Below are 14,535 nucleotides of genomic sequence, written 5' to 3' on the forward strand. Positions count from 1 at the left end.
ATGGCGTAGGAACGAAGATAAACTAAAAAAAAAGTCGGTAAATGCTGACATTCTGGCCCTTCCAGCACCTTGCTTCAAGGTCGAGATCTGCCTGCCACGCCTCTGATATTCAAACAGCAATGGTCCCAAATATTTTCCTTGGATATTCCTGTAATTAGTAAACAAAGAATACCGTTCATATGTATGTATTCTTTTACAATTAAGAACCACATTAAGCAGAAGAATATGATGAATTTATTAACATTCTAAAGAATGTGTTTATAATATTTAAGAAATATAGAGAACGAAAATCAAAGCAAAAATTATTTGAACCAGTTTAACGAAAAAAAATGGAGAGAAAATGGCGATGTGAGATGGATTAATTTGACGGTGAATTTGATGTATATACCTAAAAGTTTGGGAGACAATGAGACCAGAAGGGAAGTGAACGAAATTAAGTGAGACAGGAGTTTGGGAGAGAGAGAGGTGCAGCAGCGTCAGTGTTCAATACTCTGAGTGTGTGAGTGCACGTGGCTACACTCTCTCTCCTGGTACTCTCACTCTCTTGGTACTCTCACTCTCTCATACATCGTCACTCTCTCCTGCTACTTTCACTCTCATTGTGCTACTCACTGATTACTCAAACCATTACGCCTCTACCCATATATATTTTATATATATATATATATATATATATATATATATATATATATATATATATATATATATATATATATATATATATATATATATATTGTATAGTATTTGTGTTCTAGAGAAAAGTATTATAGTGACATTCGAAAAACGTTAATTTGCAAATAAAGTTGTGATTTTTGTGATGTAAACAACTGAATATTGGAAGAATTGGGACTCGTGTTTTATATTTAGTGCTACATAGTTTAAGGTAGAGGTACACATAAGTACAGTTATACGTAGTTTAACGTGGGTGTAAATTATCTAGGAAAACATCACCCCCCAAAAAGGTCAGACAAGTGACTTGTTTCCATATCAAGACCAGTACGAGAACATTGCCCATGACACGCCAGAAGTGGGATAATATGGGACAGAACAGGGACAGTGTCACACTACACGGACAATGTCAAACCAAACAGTAACAATATCACACCAAACAGTAACAATATCACACCAAACAGTAACAATATCATACCAAACAGTAACAATATCACACCAAACTAACAATATCACACCAAACAGTAACAATATCACACCAAACAGTAACAATATCACACCAAACAGTAACAATATCACACCAAACAGTAACAATATCACACCAAACAGTAACAATATCACACCAAACAGTAACAATATCACACCAAACAGTAACAATATCACACCAAACAGTAACAATATCACACCAAACAGTAACAATATCATACCAAACAGTAACAATATCACACCAAACAGTAACAATATCATACCAAACAGTAACAATATCACACCAAACAGTAACAATATCATACCAAACAGTAACAATATCACACCAAACAGTAACAATATCATACCAAACAGTAACAATATCACACCAAACAGTAACAATATCACACCAAACAGTAACAATATCACACCAAACAGTAACAATATCACACCAAACAGTAACAATATCACACCAAACAGTAACAGTATCACACCAAACAGTAACAATATCACACCAAACAGTAACAATATCATACCAAACAGTAACAATATCATACCAAACAGTAACAATATCATACCAAACAGTAACAATATCACACCAAACAGTAACAATATCACACCAAACAGTAACAATATCATACCAAACAGTAACAATATCATACCAAACAGTAGCAATATCAAACCAAACAGTAACAATATCATACCAAACAGTAACAATATCATACCAAACAGTAACAATATCATACCAAACAGTAACAATATCATACCAAACAGTAACAATGTCACACCAAACAGTAACAATATCATACCAAACAGTAGTTTAGTTTAATATGTTTATTATGCACCCCATACCCATCCTGTGGGCGGTAGTCAAAAGATTACAGAGTTACCAAACAGTAACAATATCAAACCAAACAATAATATCACACCAAACAGAAACCCCCATAACATAACAGTATCATAACAACCAAATCATGACCACAAAATACAACATATACCATGCCAGGCTAGAAGAATCATATCACGTCAGTAAAAATCCTCACTGCATAAATTAAAAAAAAAAAAAAAAAAATCTAACAAATACTGGGTTACCAAAGTGACTGGCTAACAACAGTTATCAGTAAAGTGAATGAAAACGCCATAATCATAATTCTTAGTGGTGGAGGGGTAAGCCAGTGGAAGGCCTCGGTCAGATGACCAAAAGCTCCAGCTGTGGGTCATATAACTAAGACCAGCGTCAGGAAACACTTGTCCTGTATCCTGACAAACCTTATACCCAAGTTAGTTTATTTAGGCACAAGTACACATTGTGTAAATTACCTAGGATGACCCAAAAAAAAAGCCAGACAAAAGTCACAAATCAACAAACCAGAGACACATCACACAAAAATCAAAGCAAAATATGCTAAACAAATCACTTTCTGTAGCCTTAAAAGAAATCACCTCACAACTTATTTTACACAAATTAACTGAACGTAAACAACAGCGCTGTAAGACCCTTGTGGGTTTACCTCTGCTGTAATATAAACTTAATAATGACTCTATTGAAGAGTACCACAAATGACCCAAAACCTTGTTGTTGTTTTTTTTTTTTGTGCCCATTTCGAATTTATTTTTGGTATGTATTGCGGTCTCGCTGTTATTTATAATTGAAAATTTTCTATTTCTTTTCAATATCTTCATCATCATTTTCGGCATTATCCTCATATTATTTATTATTATTTAAAATTATTTTATGAAAACATGAGGAGCCTCACACGGTATATTTCATCTCAAAAATAACTAGGCGTTAACCCTTCATGTTAATTATAACCCGCCAATTTAATCCCAGTCGGGCTTGTAATAACTTGTTAACAGTTCCTACCACTATGTGCAAGCATATATATATATATATATATATATATATATATATATATATATATATATATATATATATATATATATATATATATATATATATATATTTCCCTGCAATCATCTCCAAATGGGATTCAACGAATATGTAAATATGGGTTCTAAAATATATTTTATGTTGTGTCAACCTATATTTCTGTATCTTTTTCTATTTTATATATTTTCTCATAATATTGCTCTTGGTTTCTGGCAAAGTTGTTTTCTATTCAGTAATTTGCATTCGTAAAATTTTATTCCATTCTTTGTGGTGTATTTGCATTTTAAAAATTATTTTCCGTTTATTTCGGCAGTGGCTTCTTGTATTATGGTTGAAAATGACCTTTTCTGAGCTGTTTTCAAGGGTTATGTACATGGAGTGGAGTATTTCTCTCTGTATATATATATTAAGAATTTACAGTAATCCTTCTTTTAGGGATCAAAGTATTCTTGTGTCATGGTAAAATAGTTACTATAACCGTATTTTTAAAGGGGGGGGAGGGGTAAGCCAGTGGAAGACCTCGGTCAGATGACCAAAAGCTCCAGCTGTGGGTTATATGACAAATCTTACCTAACCTTTGTCTGGTGGTGAAAAGGTTAGGTGTAACCTTTAATTACCTCTCGTGTAGTTGATTGGCTTGAAACCTCATTAGCCAACCCACACTTTTTCTTAACTTGTTTGCTGGAACGTTTCATAGTTAACGTTAGAACATTTTTAGGTCATTATTTTGGAGGTCGCTTTCTGGAGCCTCCCATTCAAAGCTAATTTCAAAGTAAGGGAGCATCTCGTTACTTTGAAAGCAAACAGTGTAGTGGCGAATCAATTCAATGAAGGCAATTTTAGGGCAGAACCCTATACTTTGAATGTCTTTGAGGCATCAACCCCATGCTTTGAATGTAACTTCAAGAGGGGAACACCTTAAATGGTAGCTAAATAATTTTAAGGGGACAACGTCAAGCTGGAAAGGGTGAAGCCAGTGCACTTATGCATGTGACAAAGGGGGAGTGGGTGGATGCCCCACTCACCCATTGCCTTGGAGACCGCGGTAAAGGGGTGACCTTCCCTTCTCCCCACTGTCTATATATGGGAGGTGCCTTCCTGGTCCGGCAGTGGAGACTGAATACTGATAGCAGCATTATAGACGTGAGGATCCAGGTACAGAGATATAGAAAGATGGACACATGAGGTCGGTGGGGGGGGGTCAATAGAAAGAACCAGAGGCTGGAATTAAGCAGTTGTTTAGCTAGGAAAGTAATGTTTACGAACCAATCTTTGCCACTAAGATGACCTGTGAACGATGCCTAGCAAATACTAAGTGTTGGTATGGATTAGAAAGCTTGGTGGCTGGGAAGGAGGCTAGGATTGCGTACAGATGAATCTTTGCTACCATGATGGATTGTGATCCATGCCTAGCACATAGGAAGGTACAGTTTAAAAGGATGGTTTGGAAGATGGCCAGGATTGTCTACAAACGAAGCTTGACTGCTAGGATGACAGAACGCTACCAAGCATATAGGATAGTGTGGCTCAAGAAATTATATTTAGCAGCTAGGAAGAGTGATGAGATGGTTTAAAATGATATTTGCAGCTAGGAATGATAGTGTGGTGAGGTCCCTAACGAAGTTTTCAAAATAGTCAGGAAATAATGCCAAGGAAAATTATATATGTTGGGACTACTAGGCATCATTTTGAGCGGTTAGTCATTCTGGATTGGATTTCTTTTTTTGCCTCCTCCTCTGCCAACCTGTCCTTTATCCCTTCCCTCTCTTGCTTCCATCCCATCCCTCCTTTACCCTTCATCTGCTCCGCCCTTCTCGTCAGCCTCTTAGGAAAATCGTATTCATTTTATTATTGTAAATCTGCGTGCCATTAACGTTTTTTTGTTGCTGTTGATGTCCTTGTTCTTATCTTTGTTCATCTCCATGCACTTGTTCATCTTCTCCATGCACTTGTTCACGAGCTATTTAACCTTGTTCTTCATCTGTTCTTAGTTATTCATCTTGTTACTTTTCGTTCATACTGTCTCGCGTTTACCCAGTTTGTATTAGTTACTCTTATCTGTCACAGTTTAGCTCTCGTTATTCCCGTTTATGACTACAGAAGTGTTCTGCCGACTGTACTGAAGGAAAGACTGGGACAGAAACTGGTTTTATTGCGACGTTTCGCTATGTGTAGAGCTTTATCATGTTCGCTCTGTGTAGGTATGTATCATGTTTCGCTCTGTGTAGAGCGTTGTCAAGTCATGTTATGCTCTGTATAGAGCTTTATCAAGCTATGTTTTGTTGTGTACTTTATCAGGTCATGTTGTACACTGAGTAGCTTTATCCCCATGGTTTTCTGTGTAAAGCTTTATCAAATGTTTCACTGTGTACAGCTTCACTAAATCTCGTTTCGCTCTTTATACAGCTTTATCATATTTCTGAGTACAGCTTTATCATGTTTTACTCTGTACATCTTTATCAAATCACGTTTCGCTCTGTGTTAGAGCTTTATCATGCCACTCTAGCTCTACACAGAGCGGAAGCCATGAAATCCTCGTCTACAACCCATTTCTGTTTTCCAATCCCATTTATATATCTCCTCTTTCGTTCTTTCTGTACACCTATTTTACCCACGATTTTTTTTCTCACACTGTGAAGGTTTTTAGTGTTATGCTAAGAAGCTATAACAACTAGGAAACCAGAGACGAGGATGCCACTAGACAGACGTCAGGAATCCCACTTAAATCCACTACTAGTCCTATGAGTGAGGTCACATCCTCCCTAATGAACACTCGCGAATGAACAACGAATGAACAATGAACTATTGTGGGATTCCCTCCTCTTCCTCCTCAACGTGCCAAAATGGCGAAATATCTGGCGATTTAGCTGGGCGAAACAACGTCTTGGAGATCCAGGCCAAAGAAATTTCGCCTTGACGGATACCATCGGCTGGTCGAGGTAAGTTTCTGGAAATTTTCTTTGTCGTATAGATTCATTGTTCACTTTTTTACGGTCCCAAACAGGTTGGTGAATAGAGTTGAAGACTATCAACTACACGAGGGTCATTAAGGCTGCATGCCACATATTCAACACCAGTCAAAAATACTTGAATGCTAAAAGTAGGTAATAAACTTCAGTATATATATACACACTGAGAGAGATACTACTCATGGTGTATACATCATGCCCAAACAGCTTGAAAAACGAAGAGTGCGGGTCAGTCAAGCAGAAATTGAACCCAAGTTGGCAGACATCTTGCCATAGGATTTTTGTATTTATTATTAGTCATTATGTATGCGTATTATTTATTTTATTGTTGGGCATTTATGAGAAAAATAGCCCGAAATAGTTCAGTATCTTTATTATGCACACCATACCCATGGTGTGGGAGGTAGTCTAAAGATTACAGAGGTACATATGGGTCCAGGGACTGGGCCCCAAAGTTTTGATAACTGAGCAGATTACAAAGGTAATGAACTATTTACATGTTTATATCTGGTCACAATCATGAACAAGTTACAAAGGTAACAGAGACGTATTAAAATAATTCAGCAAACCTTTACCGTTGTGTCCCCTTCAGTGACTGATATGGTAACCCAGACCCCACCCAGCAAGACTGTTTAGCATTTTTTGTTTTCATTATTTTTCTTTACAAGAGGCATTCCTGTGTTTACATAGCACAACAATTGCAGGTTCCAGTAAATCTATAATAATAGAGAACTGGCGAAAGTAAAGGTCACGAAATGAATTTGTATGAAATTGTTCTAGTTTGTATGGCTCCGTTTTCTTCACATATTTGACACATGCATTTGTGGACACAGTGGTGCCTATGCTAACCTTCCTATTCATTCATTCATTAGGGATTTGCCGGAACTTCCGGCCCAGGTCTTCTCCAGATGGTGACCCGGCGGTGGCCCCCGGGTTGGGGGTGTCGTTCATCTTCTTTCTTGGGCCCTCCTGGTGGAGGGTAACATCATCATCATCTCTCTTGCGGTGACTCCCCGGGGGGGAGCACCTTCCTATGGTGTAGAAATATACCTAGTTGGACGAATCTTATTGTGGCTAGCTGGTCCAGTGGCTAACGCGACGGTCTGGAGTTTTGAGACTGATCGCGGGTTCTATTCCCGCCCGTGGTATGGTTTGTTTACGGTGCTCATTTTTGCCTGTGTTCTCGGTCGAAATACTTAATAACGTACATTAATGATTTTGTAGAACGTAATCAACGTAAGGTTTGTTATTGATGAAGGACTAGTTGCTTCCTGGAGAGCTGCAACACACAACATTGGCACAATACAGGAAATAAGTTTATTTGTGTCAATTACACCAGTGTCAGTGATATGTTATAGAAATATAGTTGCTTGTCTGTTTATTTGAAAAAATAAATTTTTAGTTGCAGGTTGTAAGAGGTATGTCTCGATAGACACTTTTTTGTTAGTTGTGTGCGTGTTTGTGTGTACTCGCCTGTTTGTGGTTGCAGGGGTCGAACCACAGCTCCTGGTCCCGCTTCTTCGCTGGTCGATACTAGGTCCATTCTCTCCCTGCACCATAAGTTTTATCATACCTCTTCTTAAAGCTATGTATGGATCTTGCCTCCACTACATCACTCTCCAGACTGTTCCACTTTGTGTGTGTGTGTGTGTGTGTGTGTGTGTGTGTGTGTGTGTGTGTGTGTGTGTGTGTGTGTGTGTGTGTGTGTGTGTGTGTGTGTGTGTAGAATTCCCATTTGCCCCCACATACGAGGTACCAAAGTCACACCAGTGTATTCCGATGGTGCCGTTGATGTGATAGACTTAAATGTCGTATATTACTTTAATATAGACATTTTCATTAATCCATCTATGATATTTTTTTCAAAATTATATAATAAACATGCAGCGTAACATATAAACATGATAAATACACCCACAGTAGAATGGATTAAAAAAAGTGTGGCAGCCTCGTCTGGCTTTCATTTATATTTATATTTCGTTAGTAAATAATTCACCAGACAATTTACAATCGATTTCCAAAAAGATTTCAAAAATCTTCATATTTTCTTTGACACAATTAAACAGATTAACTATAACTTTGATGTTATTAATGTAAGATCCTTCAAGGATGCCTTGAAGGACTCTTGATCAAACCTGATTACCTCATCCCCCCAGGCTTTGTTGTGACCCTTACAGGTTTAGTGCTTCCCAGTGGATATAAATAAGACGAGCTTTTTATTGACATTCTAACCTTCAGAATAATAGTCTTGTTATTGTGACTACTCAGCTGAGTGGTCATAGTAACATATACTATCAAGGTCCTGAGTGGTCGTTGTAACACATATTATCAAGGTCTTCAGTTTGATTCCCTTGAAGTTAGTTTACACTCGTCCCACCTGTCTAGGCGGTATTGGGTGGGAGGGAGGTATGAGGTAAGGGTGGAGGTATGTGTTGAGGGATGGGGTGGTGTTAGGTCAGGGAGGGGGGAGGAGTGACTGGTTGTGTTAGTGTGTAGTCCTCAATACGTCGGGTATACCTTGTGGTAGTGGTGGTGGTGCTTTACAAGGTGACGGTAGGTTTAACGAAACTACTGTCCCATTGTATTCCACTTGAACCTGGTACTAGACCTATTTATGTACCTGCGTACAGAATGCCTCATTCACACGTTGCTGTCACAGAAGAATTAGTCAACAAGATGCTTGATGACGATGTTGTAGCACAGAGTAATTCACCCTAAAATGTTCCTTGATCCTATTATCTAACAAGTATGATTGACTTTAGGAAGTTGAAGGCTAAAATGATACCAGATCGATCCCACTTTCTATACTTGGTGACCTTTTATGCAATATCGGAGATAGTCTTTTCGACTCTAGACTTGTCATAAGGGTTTTGGTAAGTCCCTCTTCACAAGGACAGCCAAGAGTTAACCTTTTCCACTTCAGCAGGCCATTACCATTTCCTTAAAATAACCTTCGGGTTACACTCGTCACTTACCACATTTTCGAGGCTCATGACAAACATATTTAGAGGTCTCATAAGTAACGTACTCATGGTGTACCTAATGACGTAATTGTCATGTCCGAAGACGTGGAGATGCATCTCAAAAGATTCGACTCGGTGCTTGGTAATCCTGAAGAAGCCAATTTAAAGATCAAATTATCAAGTTTCTTGGTCCTGTAGTCACTCCTAGAGGAGTTACGACTGACCAAAGTAAAGTAACTGCAACTGCTGTACAAAATTTTCCATTTTTAAAAATTGCTGATGCCATAAGATCCTTTGTGAGCTTAGCAGATTTTTATAAATCTTTTATTACCAATCTCTATTGCAGCTCCTCTGAGTTGCTTAAGAAAGATGCTCCCTTCATTTGGACCTTCCGTCAGGAAAGACCATTCCACTGGCTAAAAGAAAAGCTAACTTCTTTTCTTGTATTGAAATCTCCAGAATTTTCAAAACCTTTCTGTCTAACAGATGCCGTGACTTGAACGATACGCAAAAAACCCGCACATCTCTATAAAAATCTTTGAAAGAGTGCTGAGAAGCAGGATTGAAAATCACCTGGATTCCCAAAATCTGCACAATCCAGGGCAACATGGGTTCAGGGCAGGTCGCTCCTGCCTCTCACAACTACTGGATCACTATGACATGGCCTTGGATGCACTGGAAGAAAATCAGAATGCAGATGTAATATACACAGACTTTGCAAAAGCATTTGACAAATGCGATCATGGCGTAATAGCCCATAAAATACGTGCTAAAGGAATAACTGGGAAAGTGGGGAGATGGATCTTCAACTTCCTAACAAATCGAACACAAAGAGTAGTGGTCAACAGAGTTAAATCGGAGGCTGCCATAGTGAAGAGCTCTGTTCCACAAGGCACAGTACTCGCCCCCATCTTATTCCTTATCCTCATATCAGACATAAACAGAGATATACACCACAGCACCGTATCATCCTTTGCGGATGATACTAGGATCTGCATGAGGCTGTCATCTGCTGAGGACGCGGTTAACCTCCAAGAAGATATAAACAAAGTTTTCCAGTGGGCAACGGTAAACAATATGATGTTCAATGAGGACAAATTCCAACTACTCCGTTATGGAAAACTGGAGGAGATAATAACTAGAACAGAGTATACTACTGACTCCGGCCATACAATAGAGCGGAAAAATAATGTAAGGGACCTGGGAGTAGTAATGTCTGAGGATCTCACTTTCAAGGATCACAACAGTGCCACGATCGCACGTGCAAAGAAAATGATAGGATGGATAATGAGAACTTTCAAAACGAGAGATGCCAAGCCCATGATGATCCTTTTCAAATCACTTGTTCTCTCTAGGCTGGAATACTGCTGTACATTAACATCTCCATACAAAGCAGGTGAAATCGCAGATCTAGAGAGTGTACAGAGATCCTTTACTGCACGTATAAGTTCTGTCAAGCACCTTAACTACTGGGAACGCTTGGAAGCACTTGACTTGTACTCGTTGGAACGCAGGAGGGAGAGATATATCATAATCTACACTTGGAAAATCTTGGAAGGAATGGTCCCAAATCTGCACACAGAAATCACTCCCTACGAAAGTAAAAGACTGGGCAGGCGATGCAAAATGCCGCCAATAAAAAGTAGGGGCGCCATTGGTACACTAAGAGAAAACACCATAAGTGTCCGGGGCCCAAAACTGTTCAACAGCCTCCCATCAAGCATTAGGGGAATTGCCAATAAACCCCTGGCTGCCTTCAAGAGAGAGCTGGACAGATACCTAAAGTCAGTGCCGGATCAGCCGGGCTGTGGCTCGTACGTCGGACTGCGTGCGGCCAGCAGTAACAGCCTAGTTGATCAGGCCCTGATCCATCGGGAGGCCTGGTCATGGACCGGGCCGCGGGGGCGTTGATCCCCGGAATAACCTCCAGGTAACCTCCAGGTATAGAAAAGAGGAGCTTACGACGACGTTTCGGTCCGACTTGGACCATTTACAAAGTCACACTGACTTTGTAAATGGTCCCAGTTGGACCGAAACGTCGTCGTAAGCTCCTCTCTTTTATGTGCGGGTTATTTGTGTACTAGTGAACCTTGGGAAAGGGTAGTACTTGATTTATTAACTAATTTCCAGTGTTCCCTCCAGGGCAACAAGCATTTGTGCGTAGTGGTAGATCTTATATATATATATATATACATATGTATATATATATATATATATATATATATATATATATATATATATATATATATATACATATGTATATATACATGTATGTATAAGAGTGGGAGAAGTACGAAGTGATGTTCCTGGCAAGGATTGCGTAAGGGGGTTATATATTTTAAGAGAAGAATATAATACGTGGAAGAGGATTGACGCAGTGGAAGACTCTTGTCTGGTGAGTCACTGGGGCGGTAGGAAATATTGGTTCAGTCTGAAGGTGAGTAAATTCTAAGTGGGGTGAACTTTGAGGAGGAAGTGGTAGACACTGTGTACTCTGTTTAATGGACTCTAGAGTACAGATTGGGTAAAACAAGAGAGTAATAACGCTGGTTGTTAGTAGCTGAGAGACTGCTAACAATCTTGTGTGTGTGTGTGTTAAAAGCTCATGGGGCAGGGAGAGTAGACCTAGTAGCGACCAGCGAAGAGACGGGGCCAGGAGCTGCGAATCGACCCCTGCAACCACTTACAGGTACACACACACACACACACACACACACACACACACAGACCTTGACCTTGACAGGTCTCTGGTCAACATACTTCTCTCCTAACATCACCTGCCTCCCTCACCACTTTTCATTAAAAGTAATTTTTTCCCAATTCTCTTGTCCCAGGTGTTTGTTCGGTCACTCCTGCGAAGAAAAGCACCCTCGGAAGCCTCCTCCTGTTCCAGTATTTCGGTGTTTATTCTGGTTTCTTCTAAATCCGTTTTCTGGCGGACTGATCGAAGGATTTCTGTATTTTTCTTGTGTTGGGGGGGGGGGGGATGGTCTTTGGTTAGTGCGTTTGTACAGTGACGCGAGTGTTGATAATGTTGAGTGAGTGTTTTGTTTCTTATTGTTGCTATTGTTATTGTTTTTGTTGCTATTGTTGTTGCTATTGTTGCTACTGCTGTTATTATTGTTGCTACTGTTGCTGTTGTTACTATTGTTATTGTTGTTTGTCTTATAATAATATTGCTATTACTATTTGATACACTGTTACTAATGTAAGTACCAATATGTGTGTACTCACCTAATTGTGGTTGCAGGGGTTGAGTCACAGCTCCTAGCCCCGCCTCATCACTGACCGCTACTAGGTCACACTTCCTGCTCCATGAGCTTTATCACATCTCGTGTGTGTGTGTGTGTGTGTGTGTGTGTGTGTGTGTGTGTGTATAGAACAATAGCGGAGATGTGTATTGGAAGTCAACAAACTGTGTAGTCTAATGTTTAGTTTTGAAGCACAGTTTGTTGTTCTTTGCCGGGAGTTAAGGAGATATTGCCGCTGCTTGAGAGAGAGAGAGAGAGAGAGAGAGAGAGAGAGAGAGAGAGAAATGCAAGAACAAAAGATAGCCTACGTAAACCCGAAAACAGTAGGCCTACACTGCAGAAAAAAAAGCGGAGGCACTACACAAACTATGCATTTTCACGGGTCATCAGGTTTGATCCAAGGAAAGGGAAAGGTTAGCTAAAGTTTCCCTAATCAAGAACCCTTCACCAACCCCCCCCCCCCTCACCCCTCTTCAAAAAGCTGGACACGCCCTTATCAATCATTTTGAAAAGTTTTGAAGTATTTTGATTTTTTTTAACTCGAATGCATCTGCTGGTTTCGGGGCAAGAAGGTCATTTACATGTTGGAGGGATTTAAGGTCGAAACTAGTGGAGTAATTGCTGGGATTGTCAGCCTTACGAGGGGACGGGTCTTCCTGTCATTGTGAAGCCGACCAGGTGATGGAGTAGGGAGGAAGGGAATAGGAAGAAGAGGGAGGCAGGAGGAAGAGGGAGGGAGGAGAGGAGGAGGAAGAAACAGGGAGGAAGAAGAAAAACAAGAAAAAGGGAGGGAGGACGGAGGAAGAAGTAATAAAAGAAGGAAGGATAAGAAGGAAGAGTGATGGAGGTTCTTGTCAAGTCTTATCCGCTCCCTCACAACCAGACTGGCGGAACCCAAACACACTTTAAACACGATAAATACATTCTTCCCCACGTTTCACCCCCCACAGTGAGCTCCACCGAGTACACGATAAAGCTCCCCGTTGTGTGTGAAACGTCGCACTAAGGGTGAAACCCTCGGGAAATTAAAGTTTTATATCCATAAAACTTCTCTCTGAATTTTCTCTATTATTAAACCTCTCTCGTATAGTGTTTTGTTAAACCCGGTATTGTTAAGTCAAGGACCTGCTCTTTAAGTCAATGACAGAATAAAACATGACTTAATAAAACTGTATGTAAATCAAAACATGATAAAGCTCTACACAGTGAAACATGATAAAGCTCTACACAGAGTGAAACATGATAAAGCTCTTCACAGAGTGAAACATGATAAAGCTCTACACAGAGTGAAACATGATGAAGTTCTACAGAGTGAAACATGAAGCTCTACACAGAATGAAACGTGATAAAGCTCTACGCAGAGTGAAACGTGATAAAGCTCTACACAGTGAAACGTGATAAAGCTCTACACAGTGAAACATGAAGCTCTACAGAGTGAAACATGATAAAGCTCTACACAGTGAAACATGAAGCTCTACGCAGAGTGAAACGTGATAAAGCTCTACACGGGGAATCAGGATTTGATTAAACTCTACGCAGAACGAAACCTCGTCTCAGTTAAATCATGTTTGGCAAGCGTGTTCCATCTTCATTACTAATCCATACAGTGCACTACAAGATCGAACGCCGTTTCTGTATGTTTTGGCTCATAATGAACTTTTATAAGGTCGCATACACACGTTACTATTTATGATAATTTGTATAACTGTATTTGTGTGTGTGTGCACCTAAATAAGCTTACTGACTTACTAAGGAGAGGTAGATGGTAAACAGAAGGCTCGATACGGCGTACATTGTCCGCTGCCCTATAACCGACAACAAACCGGAGAGGACCATAGTTTACTACGGTACCCTGTCTGACCCCGTACGCCTTTTTCCACTCCCATGTCCATCCCCTCTCGTACACACGTGCGGATACGTACATAGGGCGCACACATAGGCGCGCTGAAGCACACAGACGGTGGGATAGAGGCTCGAGCCGACAAATATGGGGGCGAGGAAGGGCGTGGTAGAAGTTGGACGACCAGCGCTGGTGCTGAGTCCCAAGGTCAGGCAGGTCAAGTGACGGAGCTCCACCAAGACTCCTCCCTGAGAGAGAGTGAGAGACAAAGAGAGAGAGACAAACAGATAGATAAAGAGATATACAGATAAAGGCAGGCAGATGCAGAGATGAAGACAGATACAAAGATACTGAGACAAAGATATATGCAGAGATAAAAGACAAAAGATAGATACGGAGATATAAACAACGATACAGAGATAAGGACACAGATAAGGGCAGATACATAGATAAGGACAGACAGATACAAAGACAGACAAATAGATAT

General features: G+C 40.0%; 1 protein-coding gene across 3 annotated transcripts in view; it reads left to right on the plus strand.

Annotated features, from left to right (window-relative positions):
- The first annotated feature begins 462 nt into the window (after positions 1 to 462).
- The window catches only part of LOC128686942 (uro-adherence factor A-like), a 214,534-nt gene continuing 200,461 nt past the window's right edge, over positions 463 to 14,535 (plus strand). For all 3 annotated transcript variants that reach the window (XM_070082630.1, XM_070082632.1, XM_070082631.1), the window contains exons 1-2: positions 463 to 530; positions 5,665 to 5,964. The gene's annotated coding sequence lies outside the window, so the exon portion shown is untranslated. The remainder of the gene's footprint in view (positions 531 to 5,664; positions 5,965 to 14,535) is intronic.

This window comes from Cherax quadricarinatus, chromosome 7 (assembly GCF_038502225.1).
Source record: "Cherax quadricarinatus isolate ZL_2023a chromosome 7, ASM3850222v1, whole genome shotgun sequence".
In the NCBI taxonomy this organism is placed as follows: Eukaryota; Metazoa; Arthropoda; class Malacostraca; order Decapoda; family Parastacidae; genus Cherax; species Cherax quadricarinatus.